The 25,980-nt window shown below is 44.9% G+C and overlaps 1 long non-coding RNA gene and 2 pseudogenes across 1 annotated transcript; 1 reads left to right on the forward strand and 2 right to left on the reverse strand.

The window, feature by feature from the left end:
- Positions 1-3,188: 3,188 nt before the first annotated feature.
- On the forward strand, positions 3,189-6,608 carry LOC138915922 (uncharacterized). Its single transcript, XR_011422388.1, has 2 exons — positions 3,189-5,810; positions 6,251-6,608. It is a non-coding gene; the product is annotated as an uncharacterized lncRNA (long non-coding RNA).
- Positions 6,609-7,819: 1,211 nt separating this feature from the next.
- On the reverse strand, positions 7,820-10,332 carry LOC111775405 (cytochrome P450 2B11-like; annotated as a pseudogene).
- A 1,377-nt stretch (positions 10,333-11,709) lies between these two features.
- LOC100068618 (cytochrome P450 2B11-like) lies at positions 11,710-23,390 on the reverse strand (annotated as a pseudogene).
- Between the last annotated feature and the right edge of the window lie 2,590 nt (positions 23,391-25,980).

The raw sequence follows: 25,980 nt of genomic DNA on the forward strand, positions 1-25,980 counted from the left end.
AGTTAACATCTGCTACCAATCTTCCACTTTTTGCTGAGGAAGTCTGGCCCTGAGCTCACATCCATGCCCATGTTCCTCTTCTTTATATGTGGGATGCCTACCACAGCATGGCTTGACAAGCAGTGAGTAGCTCCACACCCAGGATCTGAACCAGCAAACCCCAGGCCGCCAAAGCAGAACATGTGAAGTTAACTGCTGTGCCACCAGGCCAACCCCAATTGGTTCTTTTTTATATTTTCCAGTTCTTTGTTTCAGTTCTAACTGAGTTCATTCATTCTTCTCCCAAGATCAGTGAGTGTCTTTATGACTATTTGTTTGAACTCTTTGTCAAATAGATTTTTTATTTGTGTTTCCTTTAGTTCTTTTTCTGGGATTTTTGTCCTGTTCCCTACTTGGAATGTATGCCTTTGTCTTCTCATTTTGCCTCTTTCTCTGGTCTTATATCTATGTCTTAGGTAGGGCAGCTACATTTCCCTATCTTGGAGAGGTGGCCTTATGTAAGAGATGCCTTACAAGGCCCAGCAGTATGCTTCCTTCTCATCACCAGTTCCAAATGTTCCAGGAGTGTCCCCTGTCTTGACTAAGTGTGTCCTTCTGTTATTGCAGCCTCGCTCTTGCTACAGGTTCCTAGGGAGGCTAGGCTGTGCCTCTAGCTGGCTGGTTGGAATGCTCAGCTCTGTGTGGCTGCTATGGACTCTTCAGTCACATTATCAGGCATGGGGAGCTCCAGCACAGTTGGCTGAAAAGCCTAATAGCACACTTCTGTGGCAGTTTTTCTGTTAAGTGAGAAGGCCCCCACTGTGGCTGCTTCCTAAGCTCAGGGGCTTACAATCACTGCAGACCTCTGGCCTGCAAGGCTGTTGTCAGCTCTCTCAGGATTGCAGCTGAGTGGGGCTGGCCCCAGGCATGGGAGGACCCAATTGCTTCAGGCTTTGGAAGGTGGGGAAAATCCCTTATGTGGCTGTTTGAGAAGCACAAGTCAGCTGCAGCTGTCAGGCCCCACCACCTATAGGATCACATACTCCTTCAATGTAGTCCTCCCCTGTGCGTGTGCCCCGACCCACTGAAGTGGACCCACTCACCATACTGCAGAGGCTCCACACACTCCACCAATGCAGGCCTGCCTCTCATGCATGCCTTGTCCCCAGAGGCAGACCCACTTGTTCGCTGCAGAGATTCCAGGTGCCTCACTTATGCCAGCCCACAAGTTACCTGAGGGCTTGATGTTGGATGGGGCCACTTCCTAGAGTGGGCTGCCTGCCATGGCCAAGCTGGATTAAATCAGTGCTCTAGTAGGTGGAGCAGACCCCTGGGCTAACACACCAGGGGAAGAACTCCAATGGCATCTGCCAGCGTCTGTGTCAGCATGTCTGCACTAGGTCAAAATAATGGCTGCTTCCAATGCCTCAGTCTCTGGAGAGGCCTCACCTCTCACCGAGATGCACCCAAAGCCTACCAGGTGAGTCTCTTTTCACCAAAGGACTGTGCACCTTTCTTTCTGGTTATTTTAGGTTGCTTTCCAAAATGGGTGAATTTGTGTGTGGCCCCAATTAAGAGCAGGCTTTTCTTTCCATTATGTCTGACAGCTTTTCTGGGGGTATTTCCCGTGGTAGTTAATAGCCAGCAAAGTCAGATATTATGCACTTGTGCTGAGTCCAAAAGCTGTTTATTGTGGTAATGCTTCCCTACTCAGATCCCTGATTCCTCCAGGGAAGGCTTCATACCTTAAGGTTGCTCCTGGCCAGCCATGAGGTGTCATGGCTCAAAGGTTGCTTTTTCTCTCCAGAAACCTGCTTTTTCTCTCTTCCACCTGTCAGCACAGTCCATGGTTTTCAGCATTCTTTTTATCCGGTTTTCAGTTCTCTCTTAGGGGTAATTGTTCCAAGAGCAGTCATAAATTCATTGTGTCTATAGGAGGAGATGAGTTCAGAGTCTGCCTACACTGCCATCTTGAAACCATCCCCATGTGAAGGTCAACTTTTAGGTTTTAAGCTGCTGAGGTATTCAAGTTGTTTATCACAGCCTAGCCTGCCCTGAATAACATAGACCATGGCTTCCTATGGAGCCTTGGTCAACCCCTCCCCTCTGGGCCTCTCTTGCTCCAGCTCTACAAGAGAGTGCCTGACTCAACACTAGGATATCTACTATTTTTTTAACAGGTCAAAGGAGAAAAACAATTTGATCACCTGGTCAGGAGCTGAAAAGATATTAGAGAATTCTCAACACCAAATGCTATTGAAATTTCTAAAAAAGGAAGAACCTGTGGCAAAATACACCAAAATATAAGTATGCCAGAAAGAGATTTAAGGAGAATTAAAATTTTAGCATAAGATAAATTACAAGCCAGTGGCTAAAATTTGAATTATTTGGTAGGTGAATGGATCAGGGCACTTGCACAACACTGAGAGTGAGGAATCCCCAAATTTTTGTGCCATAAGTGCTTCCTGGGCTACACCCTAGTGTGGTGCTTGGATTTTAACAATTGGTTCACAAAAATAAATCATTGAATTTTCCTTCTTTTTTCTTCCCTTCTGTTCTCTTTTTTCCCTCTTCCCTTTCCTTGATCTACCTCCCTATCATCTATCTGTCTATCTATATATCTATCTATCAATCATCATCATCATCATCATCATTATCATCTACTTATCTGTCTATCTATGTACCATCTATCTATCTATCACCTGTCTATCTATCCATCCACCCATCACCTACCTTGGTGTATGTAAACATATTTAATAAAAAATTTGGAAGGACATCTTCCACAGCATTAACAGATATGACTTTGGTGGGGAATTGCAGGTGATTTTCACTTACAACTTTACTTCCTTGTTTGTATAAAAATTAGAAAAAATAAAGTTATTTTTATTTTGAAAAAAATCTAAAAATAGCTTTCCCAATTCTTGGCTCATCACAGGTGCTTATAATGGATGATTTGTGTGTCTATTGTGTATGCATGTGCATGTATGTCTCGTTGTCTTTCATGTTATCTCCATCACTGACTTAGTCTCCAAATTTCTCCCCATCATACCTCCTCTCTCTCATCCCCCTCACAATATCTTTGTGTCTGTAGATGTCTTGCTTTCTCTTTCCTTCATAATCCTCATATTTATCAAAATGTTCACCCACTGTTTGCAGTTGGACAAAGGGAGAAAAATCACACATAGAAGAGGAGGTGAGCAGGCATTTTCATAATGTGGACAGGGCACCACTTACCCATGGAGAATGGAATGAAGCTTCCTGCTTCCTGAAGTTGCCCTCTGCATCCAGGAAACGGCCATGGTGGAAGGTGTGTGGCTTCTCAAAGTGTCCTGAGGCTTGGAAGACAGAGCTCAGGATAGCGAACACAGTAGTGTCCTAAGAGGGCATCAAAGCCAAGAGGATCCAAATGACCATCAACAAGGAGGAGCTGAATCAATGATGGTACACCCACAGGTGATAATAAGCTTTACCCACTGTATGGTCTACAGTTGGTGGATAAAATAATTGCCAAAATAATGAGTTGAGATAATTCTGCCCCTTCTGGTTAACATGCTGTCCAGAGCTCTCCAGGAATCTCCAGCGACCACCCTTATCCTTCTTCTCAATGACCCTTTGGACTTCCTCACGGTTCATCAACTAAAAAGGTCACATCTGGCTCAGTGGAGGCCTCCAAGGAACCGATTCCTGCACAAGGGCTGGAATACAACCTTATGGGTGGTGCCTATTGGATGTTAGATATTGTGAGTATCACCCCTATGTACATCTATACTCAGGAACATTTGCAACCATGGAAAAAATGAATTAGAACCATAGGCATTGACCTGAAATTATATCAACAGCATACTCATATTATAAAATGAAAGCCAGACACAGACACAAAATAAAAACAAGTTTAAAATTGTATTAGTATGAACATAAAGACAGGAGGGGAAGGAGACATGCACACTGTAAACACAAGTTCCAAAGTGATAGATACAGTATGACCCGATCTTTTTGTATATGTGTATATATGAGGTATATGTTCATATAATTCAAAGAAAGTGTGGAAGGAGAAACATCAAATTGTGAATGCCTTCTCCTGAAGGAGGAAAGTAGGAGACACGATAAAATAGTTTTTTTAAAAAAGCTCTATTTTGGGGGCCAGCCCCGTGGCTTTCTTCTTAAGTTCACATGCTCAGCTTCTGCAACCCGGGATTTGCAGGTTCAGATCCCAGGTGCAGACCTAGCACTGCTCATCAAGCCATGCTGTGCTGGCATCCCACATAAAATAGAGGAATATTGGCACAGATGTTAGCTCAGCAGCACTCTTCCTCAAGCAAAAAGAGGAAGATTGGCAACAGATATTAGCTCAGGGCCAAACTTCCTCACAACGGAAAAAAAGCTCTATTGTATAACAAGTTTCACTAAGTAAATGGTACTTTTTTCAGAAAATCTAATATCTAATAAAGGTAAAACATAAGACAGAGAGAAGGGAGAGAAATTTTCTATATTTCTAAAATCCCTCTCCCTCACATATAAACCTGGAAATAAAAGTTCTCATTTCAGTCCAACAGCCAGAGACACGGAGTATAAGACTGCAGGCAGACAGCACCTTCCATCCAAGATTCTGTGGTCCTGCTGGTCTCACCTTAAGGAGATGATATCCCAGAAATCAGTGTCCTTGATGACAGAGTATGGGACACCTGTGGGGATGAAGTCACTGAATCTCTCAATCTTGTGAATCATGTCATCTGTATAAGGCATTTTTGCCTGACCTTAAAGGGCTGGGAGATGGTGTGGGCCAATCACTGTCTCCTAGATTTTCTCTAAGAATGGTGAGGGTTGGAAGAAGGTCAATTAATGCCTATAACAGTGGGCTTAGCCAAGTCACCAAAAAAATGACCTGCAGACTTGGAGGAAGGTCTTATGAATTGTTTACTAGAGCATTGGGTTATTTTTCCTGCTCAATGAAAGTATCAAGAAAGAAAGTTGATGGCTTCTTTGTCAAAAAGTCTTGTCTGATGTTTCCACTGTAGTTATGAGAGGGATAATTTGGGTAAGGGTGGTTGGGTCGAAATTCATTCAACACTTAAGGCGCCTTTTTTTAAAAAAAAAAAAAACTAAAAATGCATTGTAGCTGCAACTGAGGACTTGTCCTTCTGTCTCCCTGATTTGCTATATGATCTTGGATAAGTCAGTTCCGATGTAAATTCATTATCTCTAAAATAAACATTTTTGATGAGATGAAACTTTCCGAAAGTCTGATCTGCAGACCATCCAAACGAGAACCAATTGAGAGCCTTTTTAATTAGCTGTAAACCAGCAATATACTCCAAATAGTTAAGTTCTTTGCCATCCTCAAAGTGTTCTGTCAAGAGCCACCTGCTTTTGTAGACTGCAAAATGTCCTGTGAATGATAATGCTTTGTGACTGGAGCATGCTTTGTAAACCATAAAGAACCTTACAACCTCCCAAGTGTTTTTGCAAATTCCAAAATATTTCATAAGCACAAGAGTACCTCCTAAACCAGAGGGTGCTTCATTGAATGAAAAGCATTTTGCAAACTGTGAAGTACCTTGTCAACTTCAAAGAGCTCTGTCAGCAGCAAAGCTTCATTATAAGTTACAGATCCCTACGGGATGGATTTTTTTCACACTGATCAGGACAGAAGTTGTCTGTCTTCATCCATCACCCAGCCCCTTCCAGCATGGCCTCAGAGACCCACAGCTATCTGGCCTCCACCAACCATAAGCCCAGCTAACCTAAGACATCTGGGTTCTTAAGAAGGAGAAGAAGCACGTAGGAGAGTGGTTCTGGAGGTCTCCATGCCAGTGAAGAACAGCGAGAGCAAGGTATGGACATTATTCTTATGGTGGAACTCTCTCAGGATCAGAGCATTCATGAGGGTAGCAATGGACAATCCTTGATGCCTCCTCTTGCATCCATTTTAGTTTCTGGATCTTCTTTTCTCTTCACTCACTCTCTTGTTACTCTGTGCTGGTTTTTCTTTTTCCCTATATCCTTTTTTTTCTATTCAAGGGAAACAAAGGAGCAAAAGGGTGGGCTCTGGGGCCAAACTGACTGGAATCAAGCTCAGGCCCTACCATTTACTAGCTGTGTGCCCTTGAGCAAGGAACTTAACCTCTCTTAACATCTGAGGTGATGCCTCAGTTCATCCCCTAGGGTTGTTTTGAAATTATGTATGTAAGTGGTCAATAAACTTAGGGATTAATTTTTTGTTATTATCTTCTCTGTCCTTTGGTGCCTTTGCTTTCCTGATTGGCTCTTGCAGCTGTATATCCAGAGGTAATATTGAAGATATTTAACAACTTGTATGAGTCTTACCAGACCAATCAGAACAGACATCAGCCTCCAACCAATGAGAACAGACATGGGCTGTGACTAGTCATAACAGACATGGGGCTCTGACCAATCAGAACAGATATGGGTCTCTGAGGAATCAGAATGGGAGGGGACTCCTCAGGCAAGGGAAACTAAAGAAAAAATAAACAAAAGGGACTATGTCAGACTAAAAAGCTTCTGCAAGGCAAAGGAAACCATCAACAAAATGAAAAGACAACCCACCACAGGGAGAAAATATTTGCAAACTGTATATCTGACAAGGGGTTAATTTCCAAAATATATAAAAACTCATACAACTCAACAACAAAAAAAGCCAACAACCTGATGAAAAAATGGGCAGAGGATATGAACAGACATTTTTCCAAAGAAGATATACAGATGGCCAACAGGCAAAAGATATTCAACATCACGAATTATTTGGGAAATGTAAATCAAAACCACAATGAGATATCATATCACACCCTCACAATGAAAATTATTAAGAAGACAAGAAATAACATGTATTGAAGAGGATGTGGAGAAAACGGAACCCTCAAATACTTCTGTTGGGAATACAAACTGGTGTGGCCACTGTGGAAAACAGTATGGAGATTTCTCAAAAAATTAAAAATAGAGATACCATGTGATCCACCTATTCTGCTTTTGGGTCTTTATACAAAGAACATGAGAACACCAATTCAAAAATGTTCATAGGAGCATTATTCACAATAGCCAAGATTGGAAACAAAATATGTGTCCATCAATGGATGAATGGATAAAGATGTGTTATATAGAGAGAATGGAATACTACTCAGCCATTTAAAAAGACAAAATCATGCCATTTGTGACAATTATGGACAGACCTTGAGGGTATTATGCTAAGCGAAATAACACAGACCAAGAAAGACAAATACCATGTGATTTCACTTGTTTGTGGAAGATAAACAAACACATAGATACAGAGAACAGATCGATGGTTACCAAAGGGGAAGAGGGCAGGGGAAGGGTGAAAGGGCTAACGGGGTACATATGTATGGTGACCAACGGAAACTAGACTTGTGGTGGTGAACAAGATGCAGTCTATACAGAAGTTGAAATATAATAATATGCGCCTGAAATTTACACAATGTTATAAACAAATGTGACCTCAAAAACATAATTAAAAAAAAATGGAAGGGGTGAGCAGGATCTCAGAAGCCCCCTGTTGGGCCAGATGTTAACTCTTTAGTTGTTACCTCTTAACAGGCTTTCCAGGAGGGAAACCTGGGGAGGCTGAGGAAGGAATAGTGGGCAGTGGGGTTGGGCCAGGGTCACTGTTACTAACTCATAGTGAGCTATTTCAATATTTAAACAACACATACATCGTACCCAAACACATGAGCTCAATGGCAGTAGTGTGTCCATCACTCCCTTTCCCACTCACCCCCAATGTAGCTTTGTCCTTGCCTTATCTATGCGTAAAAGGAAGGAATGAGTGAAGTCCTTTGAGGTACTGGGGTCCAGTATTTCCTGGTTTCTCTCAATGTTTCCAGCATTTGTGCCTCTCCATGTTCTCTGTGATAACATCTTTCATTTCTTGAATGTTTCTGTACAAGTGAGTGTGTGTGCCAGGAAAGAGTTTCAAAAGGACAGAGAGGAGTTTAAACACCCCCAGGGAAGCAAGGCATGCCCCAGAACCTGTTGTACTCTCTGGGCTTTTGTTATTGGTGTTGATGTTGTGCACTGCACAACAGAAACATCTGAAAGGCACCATTCACCACATGGACTTGGGGAATGTGGGTGCTAGCTGAGCAGACACACACACATACACACTCATACACACACACTCAGTGGGGCATGAACAGCTGCACCCTGCTCTTACATCTGCTGAGGTTTCTTCTCTCATAGTCCACCCATGTTGGAGGTCTTATTCTTACCCCTAAACTGATCCATCACCTCACCTGGGGAGGTGCAGGTGTTGACATGTGTGCACAGAAGCCTGAACTCTTGAGGACTTCTTGCTTTGGTGTTCAGGACAGAAAGCATCTGATTCCTTCCCAGGGTCCACTCACCTCAATTCCTGGCCACAGTGATATCTCTGGCCTCCCTGGCTATAGAAACAGCTGAGAATGGTGAAGATTTCATTCAGCGAATTTAGCAGCTGTAAGAATCTGGTGCCCTGGTAAATAAAGCGCTCACCAAAGATGCTGGAGCAGATGATGTTGGCCATTGTGGAGTGAAAGAGGAAGGTGGGATCCAGATATGCCCCTGGGGATGTAAGGTCTGTCATGAGGGTCCCTGAATTGCCCTTCTGGGTGGCTCTGACCTTGCTGGTGTCATCTTGGGCTGTCTGGTTTCTTTCTCTGCCGCTGGCCAGCCTAGCTTTCACTGGGTCTCTGCACCTCACTTTTCTTTCTGGGAGTCTCCCACTCTGTATCTCTTGTTGTTTTTCTCCGTCTCTGTCTGGATCTGACTTTCTTGATGGCCCTGTGTCTTTCTCTGGTCTTGTCCCTGACTCCTTCTTGGAGCCTCAGCCCCTTCTTCTCTGTGCTCACTCTTTTCATGCCCTCTTTGTGGTCCCTCTCCTTGGCCTCACTGACACTCTGTGTCCCCCCTGATCTATTTCTATTTTTACTTTTTTCTTTCTAAGTCTTTTCCTTGCAGTTTCTGCTTCTGGGTCGATCTTTGTTAGTGTCTTCAGTTTGTCTCTGTCTTGCTGTCTCTCTCTCTCTGCTTTCTGTTTCTCTGTCTGCTTTCTCTGCCTCTCCCTCTTTTCTTCCCAGTCCCTACCTCACTCTGTCATCCTCATCCTCTTCCTCTATTTCTCTCTCTGTCTCCATCTCGTCTCTCTCTCTGCATCTGTCTCTGCATCCATCTGTCTCTGTGCCTGGGTCTTTCTCCATCTGTCATGTTCTTTTGCTCCCTCTCTGTCCCCATCTCACCCACCCCCTGCCTGCCTCTCCACCCCTCAGCACAGGCCCAGGGCTCACCCTGGGATTTCTGCAGTTCCTCCACCAGACACTGAGCCTTGTCTTTGTTTCTCTCCTCCATACTCCAATTCCCCATCCTCAAGGTGGCCTGACAGAATTGTCAAAGGGCCTTCCAAGAATTTCCATTGGTAAAGATCACAGCTGATTGGTTCAGCAAGCAAGGAAGGCTGGGAAAAGGCATAGTGTGTTCCCTCATCCTCTCCCCAGTCCCCACTTTCATCCTCCACTCACCAGTTCCCTGGAAGATGTGGTCACATATGGTGATATGACCTCAGCCAGAAAAAGCCTCTGCCTCCCTCACTGTCTCGTACCCACACAGGATGATGGCTGGCCAGGGCCCCAGGTAGATCGTGAAGACATCCCCGTATTTCTCCAGCAGCTGTGGAGGCAGGTGCAGATAACATTCTCTAGCTCATGAGAAATGCCTCAATGCTCACACCTGGATCACACCTTCCAGGGTAGCCAAAACATCACTAACTGCAGCCTCATCAGGGAAGAAGAGAGACTTGAAATCCATGGCCTCCTTCAAGTCTCCCATGTATGCCCTCACCCCAAGTGTCCTTCTCTCTTGGCTTTTCCACAAACCGTCCCAGCTTTGGAGTTTAAGAATTACACAGACTCCCCATATCTGAGCTCTAGGACCGCTCCCTCCCAATCCCCATGGGACCACAGCTCAAAGCCTCAAGTCTATCAGAATTTCTCCCTCCATTTTACCTTCCCTCCATTCCATCTCATAGGAACTCCAGAAGCTTCTCTAGTGGGCAAGCCAGGCCAGGTTGTGGTTGGAAGAAGACCATCCCCAAGCTGGCCTGCCAAGCCCCACCCAAAGTTTGACTCTCAACTATCTTGCTGCCTCTGAGCTGTTTCCTGTCCAACCCCTCCTGCTCTCCACTCTTTTGCCCTCCCCATCTCACAGCCTGCAGGGACTTGAGAAAGACTTTGTACTTTGGTTGTAAAATGTTACCCAGGAATATTTTGGAGGTGACCACGGGAGGTGGGGTGGCCGCATAGTAGCAAGAGGCCAGTGAGGATGACTGAGGAGCAGGATGGCCAGGAACGCCATGATCCTCCTTGTGCCTGCCTTCCCTCCTACTGTCTCTCTTAAAAGGCAAGTAACTCTGTTGTTTCTTGTTTTATTTCTGTGGTTTTGGGGGAAGGGGATGCCTGGAATGTACCATGGTAGATTCCAGATAACTCTCCAGACGCAATAAGAAGCCTACAGGTGGAAGGGGCTGCACAGACAAGGAGTTTAGCATCTTGTTTGGGTCCTAAGGCCTCCTTCCCATTGCCCCTGGCTGGCCAGAGGTGTAGTAGGCAATGACCTCGGACAGAGAGCACCTCCCTCAAGGAAGGATGGTGGTGCCAACTGTGGAAATTGTGAGGCTGGGTTTAGGCTGGTTGCACTGCAAAGGTGACGCTCAGCCGGTTTTGTCAAAGGAGGGGTGGCATTACAGCATGAGTGATTGACAGTAGCTGGCGTTCAGAATTGGGGCACCTTGTGTCCTTTGGGCACAGGGGTTTAGTCTGGGCATCAGAGGAGAGGGAGATATGGAGAAGAAAACATGGTCTTATAGGGGAGGCCTAGTACCACATTGGGTGGATTTGAGGGTTACCTGATTTAGCCATTCATTCAGTCAGTCAGTCATTCCTGTGCAAATATTTTGAACACCTGTCATATGCCAACCACTCTTCCAGGTGCTGAGAGTACAGAGATGAATAAGACAGTGGCTTTGCCTTCATGGAACTGGCACTGAGGTGAAGGAGAGGTTCTCACCTTCTGGAAAGACCCCTAGTGACCTAACAATAAGTGGGTCACACCTAAAATGGCAGGGATCACCACCTGACCCAGGACATCAGCCCTTGCATGTTTATTTGAGTCTCAGGGACTTGAAGGAGAATATAAAGGAATTCATGTCACCGGTTTAGAATCACACAGCTCAGGGGCCATGAGCAAAGGAGGTCCTTTCATAAAGGGAAGTAGTGGGAGACACAATAAGAATGAGGATACAGGAAGATGAAAGTGGCATACAATTATGGTCTACAATGGGGTTGAGCCTCAAAAATATCATGCTGAGTGAAAGAGGACAGACACAAAAGATCACACATTGTGTGATTCTGTTTACATGAAATATCCAGAATACGCAAATCCACAGAGACAGAAAGCAGACTGATGGTCACCAGGAGCTCAGGGAAAGGGGGAATGGGGAGTGTCTGCTAATGGGTACAGGGTTTCCTCCCAGGGTGATGAAAATATTTGGAACTAGATAGTCGTGGTGGGTACACAACATTGTGAATGAACCAAGTGCCACTAAATTATACACTTTCAAATGGTTTATTTTATGTTATGTGAGTTTTATATTTAATTTTTAAATATATATGGAGGGAGAAGGAGCTGTGGTGAAGAGTTTGAGTTTTAGAGCCAGACAGACAGAGTGTGAATCGTGCCCCTCCACTCACTAGCCATGTGACCTCAGAAAGACCTCAGACAACTGATACCACTGCCCTGCCTCTGTTTACTTGTCTGTAAAATGGGCATGATCACTGTGCCCACCACAGGGGGCTAAAAAGAAGAGGATTCAAGCACAGTCATGTATGCACAAATCATGGAGCAGAAGCAGCTGATAAGTGGAGGGTGTGGCTGTTCTGAGGAAGGGAGAAGTCATCAGGGTGAGCTCTGGCTTGGGAAGTGGAACTGCAGATATCCTGGGCCAAGTTTCCCCTTTTATCCTCCATTTCTATACATATACCACCTCTGGAATTCTATTAACAGAAGAAAGGAAACACCTCCTTGAATCTTTAGAAGATGTGTGGCATGATGGAAGGAGGTGAGACAACAGAGACTTTCCCAAGGAGGTGGAAACCAAGGAGGGGTAAGGATACAGGCTTGCATTAGGTCTCTCAGAGGAAGGAAGACATGGAGGGAGTCAGGGACCATTCTCTGCAGAGGTGAGGATACTTCATGACCCTGGACTCCTTCAACCACCTTCCTCAGCCCTGGCAGGGCAGGGCAGGAAGCTGATCTGGTACATCGGGGGTATTTTGCCCACACCACTCTCCTGGGGTGTGAGATCAATGTCCTCAGGGGCCATGGAGCTGGCCATGGAGAAGTTCTCTGAAGGGTGGTGGTGAAGAAGAGGAACAATTCAATGTGATCAATGCCTTTGCCAAGGCAAATGTGCTTCCCTATGGGCACAGAGGATCACCAACTTCAGCACAGGGCAGGTGCACATTCTTTGCTGTGTCATATCCCAAAGCCCAGACACCTGTTTCCATTGCAACAGATTTGCATGGGATTGATCTTTAATCTGCAATTGAGGGTGGATTTTTAAGGGGTTCCCAAAGTCTGTGAATCCAGGTACAAATCTTTGAGTGGACGTGCCTTGCACATTTTTCTAGGAGAGAGTTTGTAGCTTCTGTTAGATTTCCAAAGGGTTCGGTGACCCCACAGAATCTAAGGACCCACTTCTGGGTGTGGGGGCGGGGGTGTGTGTGTTTGCCTCCACATGTAGGTTTGGGCATATTTCTTGCATAACATTTTTAACATCCTTCATTTCTAATATGGGGAGAATGGTACCTATCTCATAGGGTTATTGTGAGCTTAAGGAAATTAATATTTGTAAAAATTCTTACAATAGAGTTTTATTCTGGCCTGTATTAAGGATCCCATAAATGTTGTTAGTGCTTTGTGTTTCTTTCTGGTGTGTGGGGGGGGGATGTCTCTGGCACTGCATATGTTTGTCTATCTCTGGGATGTCTTCTTGTCTCAGCCAGAGAGCCAGGTGCTTCAAGAGTTCTGAAAAATCCCCAAATCGTATATGAGATTGTGAATACGAATGATGAACTCGAGAGGGGAGTCAATGGCTTCCATCAGATTCTCAGCGGTGTAAGGTCCCCCTCCCTCAAAGTTATAAACCACTGGCTTGGAGAGAAATCAGGACAAAGGGAGCCAAAAATTCAGGCAAAGACACTGAGAACCTCCTCCTTTACCTCCATAGACCTTAATTGGCAAGCTGACAACCCTAGAAGGTCATGTCAAGGATGGGTTTCCAGTCATTTTCTAGACCTTTCTAGTTGATAGACATTGTGCCCGTGTGGAGTGATCAGGGGAAGGGTCCACGTGTTTCTGGCACATCCAGAAGTCAGGAGACACTAGCTCAGAGATGCTCGGGGCAGAGCTCTGGGCTGGTTCTTCTCTTTCAACTTGTTCTGCAACCCAGCTCCTTCCAGAACAGCCTGATTCCTGTTCTTTTCCTCCCACCTCATCCTCCCCATCCCTGGGGAGGTGTGTCTATTTGGACACACCTTGATGTCCCTTTGGCTCTAACACGTTTTTGGTTTGGCTTGTCTTTCTCTCTGCCAATGGCAGCCAGCCTCGGTCTTTTTCTCTGTCTATACCTCCTATCAGACACTGTTTCTCTGTCTCTCTTCTTTTCTCCTTTTTTCTGCTGTATTTCATCTTATTTACCTCCCTGTCTATGTCTATTTGGATCTGATTCTATCTGCAATTCACTCTATCTCATTTGTCATCTCCCTCTACCGATCCCTTTTCTCCCCTTTACTATTTCTTCATCTCCTGTTACATCATTCTCTTTTTTATCTTTCTCTTTTCTGTTTCTTTCCCTCTTCCCTGTTTCCTTCCTCCTCTATTTTCTCCTCCTCCCTCCTTATCCTTCTCTTGCTCTCTCTCTCCTCCTCTCTCTATTGTCTCACATCCACTCTCTGTCTTTTTCCACCATATCTCCCCTGTCTCTATCTCCCTCTGTGTCTCTCTCTGTTCTTCTCTGTTTTTCACTCACTCTATCCTTGTCTCTCTGTCTCTGTCCTTATTTCTCCACCTCTCAGCCTGTCTCTAAACATAGGACAGGACAAGTAAATGAAGGAATTGTCCTTCACCCCACCACATGGCTCCCAACTCTCACTTAAGATGAAATGAGGGAGGAGGCCATTCCACTGGCCAGAGCCAGGGTCCTGAGTCACTGGAGTCACTGATGGAACTCAAGACTAGGGACTTGTTTCTCCAGTCTTGCCTTTCTACCAAATGATGAGGACTCTGGGCATTGGAGTTTTCTCTGTATGGGGCCAAAGAGTGGAGAACGGGGTTAGAGACATGCCAGAACATGTCAAGACTCTCCCTGGTTCCCCAGCATCAGCAGGATAAATCCAAACTACCCCCAACACTCAAGGCCCTCCAGCTGAGCTCTGCATCCATATCCCCTTCTGGAATCTAGCAGCCGGTTGATGCTCACCCATGAGCTCTTAGCTTAGAAGCCTGTGCTTCAGGTAAGGCTTTCCTCACCAACCTACCAAGAGTTGTCAGTACCTCCTACTTTGTGCTGTCAAAGCACCCTTTAGAGCACTTATCATAATTATGATTAATCATAATCATAATAATTACCTCTATGAGAACTAACTTAGTGTCAAGCAGTACTAAGCACAGGGGAAGCATTGATTCATTTAATTAGATATTATTTTGTGACCATATGATGAACACTCATCTCCCCTGCTAGACCGTAAATTTCTTGGGGCAGGAACCATGTCTCTATGTGATTTGTCCAATGTATTATCTTCAGCTCCAGTAGAGCATTCGGCTCAGAGTAATGCTCAACAGATATTTTATACTGAGATGTGGAAAGGTTAAAATACTTGTCTAGGGTCCAGCTTACCAAGATGTGTCTTAGGACAAGATCTTCTCAAGCCCCCTCTAGGGTTGTAGTAATACTGGAGTGGGTTAATGCAGGTAAAGCAACTGGTATATACTCACTGCTCACTAAAAAAAGACCTTTCCTTGATAGTCTTGAGGAGAGGATGGCACCTGCACTCTGGTGTCTGGGAAAGGGAGTGCAGGTCCACCTTATCTGTGGAGAAGGGGATAAAAGCTTCATTCTCCTTCAGTGCCCCATTGGCATCCAGAAAGTGGTCAGGGTTGAAGGCATCTGGTTTTTCAAAGTAACGTGAGTCATGGAGAGCAGAGCTCAGGATTGGATACACTTCATTGCCCTGAGAGAGGGTCACAAGGTCAAAGATATTGTCATTCCCTTCCCCGCTCCACCTGTAAAAACAAAAGAGAGGGCCCTGGTGATAAAACCAAAAGGAGGTCAAGTTTGCAGATTAAGAGAACCCAGGATGCACACCCCAAACAGGTGTGGGAGACACGCTGGCCTTACCTTGGGGATGAGGTACCTGTGGAAGTGAATGTCTTTAGTGACAACATGGGGCACACTCATAGGGAGGAGGTCCAAGAATCTCTGAATCTCATGAATGGCTGCATCAGTGTATGGCATTCTGGTTTGGTCATCAAGGGCTGGAGAGCAATGGGAGCCAATCACCTGATCAATCTCCTTGTGGACTCTCTCTGCACAGAAGAGGGGGACCAATGAACTTCCTTTCATAGAGGCATTTCAGCATGGACACTGCTCTATGGGCCAATGAGCCAGGGAATACCTCTAGTAAAGGGTTAAATTATTGACACCCCCCCTCAGAGAAACCAGCTTGGCGTGGAGGGGAGGAGGGAGAAAGAAACAAGAATACTCACCAATTGAAATCTAATGAATGTTGTGGATTCTCTCCCCACATGCACAAGCAAACACAGACACACACAAACCCACATGCACCGCATTTTGAATAGAATTTCAGATTACTTACTCTAGGCTATGAACTTGTCAAAATTCTCCAAGATGAGTAGAAAAATAAACCACTATTTACTGTGTTTTCATGATTGATGAGGCACTGTGCTAGTTTCCTCAGGAATATAACAGTGAAATAGACCTATTAACCTATGAACAACTGGATAAATAAATCAATACATAAATCAGTCAACCAGTGGATCAATTTGTGAATGGAAAGACTGCTGAATAGAAGAACACTAGTGAAGGTATGTATGTATTTACATATCGATCAATAGGTAAATTAGAGAATCCTTAATTAATAAATGTTCCATAGACAAATAAATCACATGAATGGATGAATGGCCAGATATATGGAGGAATAAGTGAATGAATAAATTAGTGATGGAATGAGTAAAAAAGAGAGTAAAATGGATGGATGATTGAATGATAAATAAATCAAGGATGAATAAATGAGTGAATTATTAAATGGATAAATGAAGGAATAGATGGATAAAGGATGAATTGAAAGACTGACTGATGGAAGGATGAAGGAATGGAACCTAGCTCAGAGAAGTAGAGACAGATGCATGAATGAATCAATGCCAAATAGTTCATTCAGTTAATCACTGTTCCAGAGGATCAACAGAGGAATCAATTAATCCAGATAAAGAATGGAACTGATTGGTTTTGAATAAATCAAAGGTAAAAGAATCTGAGGATACAGGTTAATTAATGAATAAAAGGACAGACCAATGAATGGATGGATGGATGGAAGGATGGATAGATGGATGGATGGATAGATGGATGGATGGATGAGTTGATCTTTAATTGATTAGAGAAAATAGTGGGAGAACAGATTGACACTTCCTTCATCCATCCATCCACCAAAAGGGCTGGCCTGGTTGGCGGATCCTTCAAAATCTGCAGTGCTCTAGGTATAAGAGGGGAAGACGCCCTCTCTTGTTGACGAAGGACACCTAACCTCACTTCTGCACTTCCAAAAGGGGTCAGAAGACCCCCCTCGATTGTCTATCTCAAGCCTGCCCACCTGTTTTGGGGGGGTATTTGAGCATGATCAAGAATCCATAGCAGAGAGTGGTGTTTGCAGTCTCAATGCCCGTGAAGAAGAGTGAGAGCACAGTGATGATGAGGTTTGATTTCTCCTGGGTCCAGAGAGATAGGGCTCACGTCAGGAGAGGCAGGAGCCTTGCAATACACACGTCTCATGGGGTGCCCACCGCCTGTTTCTGGGTCTCTCATACCGTCTGGCTCATTTTACTTTTTTCTATCCTCTGTGTGTCCAACCATATATCTCTATCTGTCTCTCTTAGTCTCTCTTCACTCTGTCTGGAACTGTTTCAATCTCTCTCTCCATCTCTTTGGTGTGTTTATCTCTCTTCCTCTCCCAGACTCTTTCTGCCCATTTTTGGTCTTTTCACCTGTTGCTGTATTTTTACTCCTTGTCCTGTATTTTCAGTATCTCTCTCTCTCCTCCCTACTTTTTCCTTCCTTTCATCTCCCTCTCTGCTCCTTCCCACATCTCCCCTCCCTTTTCCTAGCTCCCTTCCTCAAGTGTCTGTTCTTCCCTGCCCGTCTTTCCCTCACTTCTTCTCACCCCAAAATTTCCCTCCCTCTCCTCCCTCCCCTCCAACTCTCCTCTCTCAAACCCCACTTTGTCCATGTGGAGCAGGTAGGTATTGATGAAGTCCCAGGGGTTGCTGGGATCCAGGGTTTCACGGTCCTTCTCCACACTGCGGCCAGTGAAGGCATTGATTTCCATCGGGTTTTTGTAGACTTTCCTGTGTGTGCCAGGAAAGTACTGCAGGAAGTCCAAGAAGAGCTGGAACACCTGAGGCAGGAGAGAAGGGGCTGTGAGGTCCTCCTGGGGCTGAGAGAGCTGGTCACAAGGAGGGGAAGCCCTGCTGGGCCCAAATACCTCTGAGAAGAATCTGCCTCCCACTCTCTCTCTCTCTCTGAGTCCCTCGCTGAGACTGTGTCTCCTTTGATCTGTTATTCTGACATTTTTCTCTTTCTGCATCTTACTCCATCATCCTCATGTCTTTTTCTTGGTCTCTGTCCCACCTCTCCATCTCTCCTTTCCATCTCTTCTTATCTCTGTGTGTCTCTCCTTATCATCTCTCTGGGCTTCCATTGCCTACCTCAGCCGTTTATCTGTTTTGCTCAAACCTCTCTCTGACTGTTGGCAACTCTTGCATCTCCGTTGCTGTGTCAGGCATTGATAACACGATGTTTACACAAGATGAGCCTACTGTCAACTTAGGACTATGTATTTATTTTGGAGCTTTCTTATATTGTTTTGTCCGATGATAAATGTAATACCTAACTTGTTACAAATAATTCCCAAAAATGCAGAAACATATCAACATAAAGTTGCTTCTTAATCCCTCCCTCTGTAGATAACAACTGTTAACTTTTTGGTGGATCTCATTCCACTCTTTTCTCTCTCCACATATTCTGTGGGAGGAGAAAATTGAACCACCTGTTGGGCTTGTTGCAAATACTCACTCTGGGCCCCATTCCAGATTTGTAACAGTCCTACCTGTGAATCTGACACTTACTTGGTGATGAATGATAGCCAGGCTGTTCTTCAGTTTAATTTTTTTAAATTAGTATACAATAGGGGTATTTTCAGATTAGTCAAGAAAGAGAAGTTTTATTATATTGTTTTCAAGAGGGGCATATTCCTTTATAAATCTAGGAGAAATCTTTAAAAAACAGAAAGAAGGAGGAGAAATGGGAATAATGAAGAAATGCCGTTTCTTATATTCATGTATCTTTGAATTTCTTTAAGTGAGGGGTTTTGACAAAGACAGAGAAAGATTCAGAGGAGGCAGGGACAGAAGAGCGGAGAGCCTCAGTCTGACTCACTCTCTGTCTCTCTCCCTTTCTCTCACACATACACACAGACACACACATGCACTCTTTTCAACTGTCTCTTGCAGAATCTCTTCTTCTCTGTCCTTCTTTGTCTTGTTTTCTCTCTGTCCTCTCTCTTTTCCTCCCTTCTTCTCTCCTCTCTCTTCCAAGCCCTCATTCCTTAGTCTCTCTCTATTTCGGCCTCCTCATCACTTCCCCGTCTTTCTCTTAGTCTCTCAGTCCCCTTCTCACCGTGTCCCCCTCCCTCCAGTTCTCTGTCCCTGTCTCTCTCTGTTTTCTCTGCCCTTCTTCCAGCCCTAAGCTGCATTTCTGGGCCCCCAAATCAGATCAACCCTATACCCTGCCATGGATGGCCCCTCATCCCCATTGTCCCTCAGCCTTTCCCTTACGTGGCTGGAGAAGTAGCTGAGGAGCGCAAAAGACTGGTAGAACAAGTCCAGGAGCCGCAGGAACTCAGGATCTCTGCACGAGAAGCATTTTCCAAAGACAAGTGAGTAGATGATGTTCGTGGTGGTGGCATGGAAGAAGAAGGTGGGATCCTGGAGGGCTCCTACGGGGAGGAGGTGCAGGTCATTGGACACAGACTCAAATGCCTGGGGAGCATTTGACTGCTACCCCAGCTCTGCGTGACTGTCCCCCTCCACTTAGTAATGATGAAGAAAACTGGACCAGGAACAGCTAATACTCACTAGCCCATATTAGGTTCCAGGCCCTATTCTAGGCATTTAACATATTGTTTTATTTAATTCTCACCACAACTCTGTGAGGAACGTGCAATTCTATTATTTCATAGATGGGCAGACAGTGCAGCTATGTCATTTCACCAGAGTTACCTGGCTACCCATCACAGGCGGCTCAGCTTCAGGGCTGTGTGGTTGGTCCCCACTAAGACCCCAGCTCTGACCCTCAGAGCAGGTAGAGTTCAGTCCTGGAGCAGAGGTGGCTCAGAGCAGGTGTTCAGTCAATCATACATGAAAATTAAAAGGCTCTGGTCTCCCTGACCCCTATCTGTCACTCCCCCTTCTTCTCTTCTCTCCAACCTCTGGTCTTAGGGAATTGTTCTGCACTTGTTAGTTGACGTCAGTGAACCCCGGGCTTGTCCCCATTGGAGGAAAGGTGGGCTGTGAGCCCAGGAATGTCAGGTCAGCGCAGCCTCTCCCTCTGGGTCTCACCTGTCCATCTTCTCTTGCTCCCCTGCAGACCCTTTCCTAAGGGAGTATGTCCATCTCTCTAATTTACTCTGCCTGGGTTTCTCTCTGCCTCTTTTTCTTTCTGCCTCTCCAAGTCTCTTCCACTCTCTCTCTCGTCTCTGCTTGTCTCTCTCGGTCTTGGCCCCTCCATCTCTGTGTCTATCTCCCTCTCTGTGTCTCTTTGTCCCTCTATTCTTCCCTGTCTTTATTCTCAGCCCTCTGTCCCTATTCCTTTGTTGCTCCCTGTGTCTCTGCCTCTGCCTATCGCTCCCAACTTCCAAATTTATGTCTTGCAATCTCTTAAGAAAGAACCCTGTCATCTTTGTGTCTCAAAAAACCCCGTTTATGGACAATTCAAAAACAACTGGAAGTGCTTCTTTGACAGCTCATCCAGCTGCCCAAGAACAGCATACCTTACTCTCTGCCAGCTCATCAGCAGTTCACCCACAGAAAGGAAAACTCAGTTCATCATTTTTAAAATGTAGTTTTCTCTTTTCTCTCTCTGCTTTCTTTTATGTAAGCCTTATTTTTGCCTTTGATAGACACTATTAATCCATGCATTGGTTTCCCTGAACACATGTAAATAGCATGCTAATATCTTAGTCTGTGTCTTTGAGTTGTTCTTGACCCTACCCACCCCACATCTCTTCTGGTTCCCCGCATCCCTTTCCTGCTCATCTCCGTCCCTCTCCATGCTCCTCTCTCTGTCCCTTCCCTCAGTCTGATGGTCTCTCAGGCTCTGTCTTTCTCTATCTCTACTTCTCTTTCTCTGCCCACATCCTACCCTCAGTCTTTCTGTTGTTCTGCACCCCACATCTCTCCTGATTCAATGTCCTTCTTTCCTGCCCATCCCCTGGGGCTCAGCCTTGGTATTCCTCAGCTCCTTCACCAGACACTGAGCCTCCTCCTGAATCCGCTCCTCCACATTCCACTTTCCCATCCTGAAGTCCTCCATTATGGCCAGAGAGAACCATCAAAGGGTCTTCCAACTTTCCCCATTTGTAAAGATCACACCTGGGGGTGTAGAATTGGGAGGAAGGCTCTGGGTTCCTCTCTTCCCATTACCCTTCCTTCCCAGATTCACCTCCCCAATCCGCATCCTCCATTCTGCCCTCACCTTATCATATCCCTGGAAGATTTGCTCAATGACAGTGATTTTCCCCACCCAGAGAAGGCCTCAACTTGGTCCACCAGGGCCTCCCAATGGCCTCTGTCCCACACAGTATGACCACAGACCTTGGGCCCGAGTATACCATGAAGACATCCCTGTATTTCTCTTGGAGTTGCTAAGCATAATAACCCTCAGAGTTGCTGTTAGTCACTGTGCGCTTCTGTGGCCATACAGGTTCTTAAACTATTAAAATACTTAGATTTGATAGATAATTAGCTGCTACCCCCAAGACCCTCCACCCCCAGGACCCAGCAACTAAAGGATTAACCCATCACCCAGCCACGATCCATGTGATTGGTGCCCTAAGCAGTAGAGATGGTTAAATATTTCTAAGATCACCCTTGTCCATACCCTTGCATCTAACCAGATCTCCCCGGCATCCCAACTAAAGAATCATCCTTCTTGTGACCCAAATTCAACCTGCTCTCTGCCTTCTGACAATTTCCCCAGAGAACTACCCTGCATCCCTCACTTAGTAGACATGAAGGGAAAGTGAGGGCTGTCTCGGGGTGATCATAAATTTGAAAAATCATAACCTCAATACAGCCACTTGGGAAACTCCTCAGCTGTACTTATGGAGGCTGAACACATGTATACTCAGTAACTCAGCAACTTCATTCTGAACAAAATGCCCAACAAAAATATGTATATGGATTCACCAAAAATATGACAAAAGAGATTCCTAGAAGACTTATTAATGAAATTATAGTGATGTAATCATGTCATGGAATACTATGCAGCACTGAAAAAGAACAAACCACTGCTACACCGAACAACATAAAAGAAACTCACAGACATAATGTTGAGTGAAAGCAAATAGACACGTAAGTCATAATTCTACTTATGTGAATTTCAATAACAGATACCATGAACTTATGATGTCAGGATAGTAAGAGGGTATTTGACCGGAAGGGGAACATGAGGGGGTTTCTGGGGACAGGCCATGTTTTTAATTGTCTGTATGTCAATTACATGAGTATGTCAGTTTGGGAAAATTCACTGACTGCACACTTAAGATTTCTGTACTTTGTAGAGTGATGTTAAACTTCAATAAAAAGTTGACTTGAAATCATAAAAAGGTGAAGTTTACTAAAATCTTACATTGATCTCTGCAAAGCCTCCTTACTGGTCTCCCTACCTTCATTGCTGTCCTCCCTACAATCGTTACACCATTCACCCACCCCACCCCACCCCGAAATCAGAGTAATCCCAATAAAATGTAAATCAATTAACATCCCTAACCTGCTCCAAAACCTGCAATGCTCTCATTGCACTGAGACTAAGTCCTGAAGTCTCCATCCTGGACCACATGGACCATAATGCCTCCCCATCACTACTCTAGTTAAAGACAATGAAAACTAGAGGCTAGCCCCCATGGCACAGTAGTTGTGTTTGCTGTGCTCTGCTTCAGCAGCCCAGGGTGGCAGTTTCAGATCCCTGGCATGGACCTGCACCAGTCGTCAGCCATGCTGTGGTGGCATCCCACATACGAAATAGAGGAGGATTAGCATGGATGTTAGCTCAGGAAGAATCTTACTCAGCGAAAAAAAAAAAAGACAATGAAAACTAAATAATATGCACTTGGGGCTTCCATATCTGTGATCAAATGATCTCTACTAAAAGCAAAGGGATGACGAGCCCAAGATTCAGGAGTGTGGCCACCATAGCAGGGAAAAGTGGGTGGATGGAGGAGCACCAGGCAGCTGGAAGTTACTGTCAGTGTTCCATTGCTCTGCTGGGTAGTGGGTTCATGGAAGTGGACTATATTATTAATAAATCAGTAGATCATCAAACATGAAATCATGCCTGGAAAGCAGCAAAACAGAGCCTAGTAAACGTTCCACAGTGTCAGCTGCTATTATACTGCGTTAATGCTCATTATTGTAAGCACTCTGTACCTGGCCTCCCATCCTGCTCTCTCTCCTGCCTCCTCATTGTCCTGGCACTGCCATGAGCCAGTCTTTACTGTCATTTGTTAGCAGAGGAGAAACCTACTTGACTTTTGTCACTGTCACTCCTTCTGGGGAGTGATCCACAATTACAGAGGCAGGGAGCCACCCTCAAACTCCATCCCTCTGCATCTCACCCTCAGGAAGGATTTGAGTAGGCCTCTTGTGTCCATCTGCAGAAGGTTCCCCAAGAAGGGCAGAGGACGGGGTCCTGGTGGGAGGAGGCCATGGGCACTTGGGCGCCCCCTGAACAGGAGAAGCAAGAGTCCTGTGAGGAGAGCAAGGAGGAGGAGCATGCTGAGCTCCATGGTCCCAGTCTGACTGCCTTCCACCGCACTGCAGCCTCGAGCTGAGCCTTTTATCCTGAGCCTGCCTTCCCACCCAGCTATGTAACTTCCACCATTCCCCACCTCCTCTCTCATCATTGTCTGGGAGTGTCAACATTAAAGAGAAGAGCTAAAGGACCTAACATTTCCTGTTCTGGAAACCCGGTGACCTGCTCACTCCCTATCTCTGCACTCCCTCCCTAGATGTTGGCAGAGGTACTGTGGCAGACATACCAAGGCCTACATAAGTGTATGTGTGTGCCTGTGTGTGTGTTTAGTTTTCTGGGTATGGGTGAGCATGCACTACTTGTTTTGGCCATGTTTGTGTATTTGTGCTTGCATCCATTTGTCCATGTCTGCTTGCCTCTGTGTGTGCTTGCGTGATTTTCATATTGAATAAAGGGTGTTTGTATTTATGTGAATGTGTTGATGTGTGCCTGTGTATGCGTCTTCATGTGCTTACATGTATATTTTGGAATGTATGCAAACTTATGTGTACTTACATAGTTTCATACCTGAAGATGTGTTTGCATTTGTACAGTGATCATGGTATATGTCCTGGTGTGTGCATTCACACATGAACCACTTTCAGTCTCTATGGGGCCTGCAGACCATCAGTGTCTACCTCTCCAGTCCCTCTTCCTTTGTCCTCCCTTCTGTGACAACCACAGATGGCAGTGATGTGAGAAACAGAAGGAGGGGCAAGAGGCACAGAACGGGTGAGACTCAGAGGTGGAGGGGGTCAGGTGGGTAGAGTGAGTGGGCTCAGAAACTGGGTCTAGCTTGATGTCCACTGGGCTTGCGTGTGTCTCTTACATGACTCTGATCTTGCCCCCACCCAGCCTCTGGCAGGCTTAGTCCATATTCACTGAATATGTGAATGAATGTGTCCACATCCACCTGTTGTGGCCTGGACCTGGCTTTCTACCTCTCTCTGCTTCTCTCCTTTAAAAGGGAGTGAGGGGAGATGAGGCAGCATCCTTCTTGCTTTACACAGAGTAACTGACTTAATTCTCACCCATTGAGGTAGGTATTCTTGTTATTCTCACTTTATCAATGAGAGAGTGAGGCAAGGAGAGTTATTTGATACTTTCTTTCCCCTTATCTTTTATGTTATAATTAATGTTTGGTAACCTATTCTGACATACAGCTGCAATTTTCTGATTTTGTCTGCCTATTTACTGCCTTGCTCAAAGCTTCGTAAACCTTTGACTTTTTCTTTCAGGTAGGAGAGCTCCCTTCGTCTTTTCTTGTAGGGCAGGTCTAGTGGCGATGAACTCCCTCAGCTGTTGTTTATCTGGGAAAGCTTTTATTTCTCCATCATATCTGAAAGACAATTTTGCTAGATAGTGTATTCTTGGCTGACAGTTTTTCAGTGTTTCAAATATATCATTCCACTCTGTCCTAGCCTGTAAGGTTTCTGCAGAGAAACCAGTTAAAAGCCTGAAGGGGGGTACCATTATAGGTTATTTTCGTCTCTCTTGCTGTCCATAATATTTTTTCTTTGCCATTGACCATCAAGAGATTTAATACTATATGCCTTGGAGAAAGTCTTTTTGGATTGACATAATTAGCAGTTCTATTGACTTCATGAAATTGTCCGTCCAGTTTCTTCCCCAGGTTTGGGAAATTCTCAGCTGTTATTTCATTGAATAAGCTCTGCTCCTTTCTCCCTCTCTCACCCCTCTGGGATACCTATAATCCATATGTTACTTTTTCTATTTGAGTTAGATATTTCTCAAAGAATTTCTTCATTTTTTTAAATTCTTAGTTCTTTCTCTCCCTCCACCTGAAGCATTTCTGGGTTTCTATCTTCAAGCTCAGTAATTCTCTCCTCCATAAGGTCTACACTGTTTTTTATGCTTTCTACATTATTTTTTTTATCTCATTCATTGTGTTTTTCATATACAGAATATCTATTTGGTTTTGTTTTTAGAGCTTCAATCTCTTTGGTGAAGTATTCCTTCTGTTCATTAATTTTATTCCTAAGCTCATTGAACTGTCTTTCTGAGTTTTCTTGAAACTCATTGAGTTTCTTTATGACAGCTATTTTGAATTCTCTGCCAGTTAGATTGTAATGTTCTGTGATTTCAGGTTTGGTTGTCATTTTCTTTCTGTTCTGCCATGTTACCATAGTTCTTCACGGTGTTTGATGAATTGATCCTCTGCTGGCACATTTGTTGTAGTAATCAACTTGTCTTATTTGGGTACAGCTTTGGTTACTTTGGTTCTATTCACCTGGGTCTCAAGTTCCTCCACTGGCTTTCTATCAGTCTGGATACTGCTGTCTATGCACCACCTGCACTGCTGTTTCCATGTTGTCTTGTGGTGCTGGTTGCACTGCTGCCAGGGGTGCTGGGTTCACAGGTGTCGCTGTCACTGGCAGGGGTCTGGGGACCCAGGGACTTGTATGCATCCCCTGCTGCTGGTGGAACTGGTGTCAGGGTTGCTGCTGGTGGGGGCTGGGTCCCCCATTCTGCTCTGGTTCTTGATGCTTCTGGTCACAAATTCCATCTGCCACTAGTGGAGGGGGGGGGGGTGGACAGGGACTCTTTTTTCTGTTCCTGACCCA

This window comes from Equus caballus, chromosome 10 (genome assembly GCF_041296265.1).
Source record: "Equus caballus isolate H_3958 breed thoroughbred chromosome 10, TB-T2T, whole genome shotgun sequence".
Classification (NCBI taxonomy): Eukaryota; Metazoa; Chordata; class Mammalia; order Perissodactyla; family Equidae; genus Equus; species Equus caballus.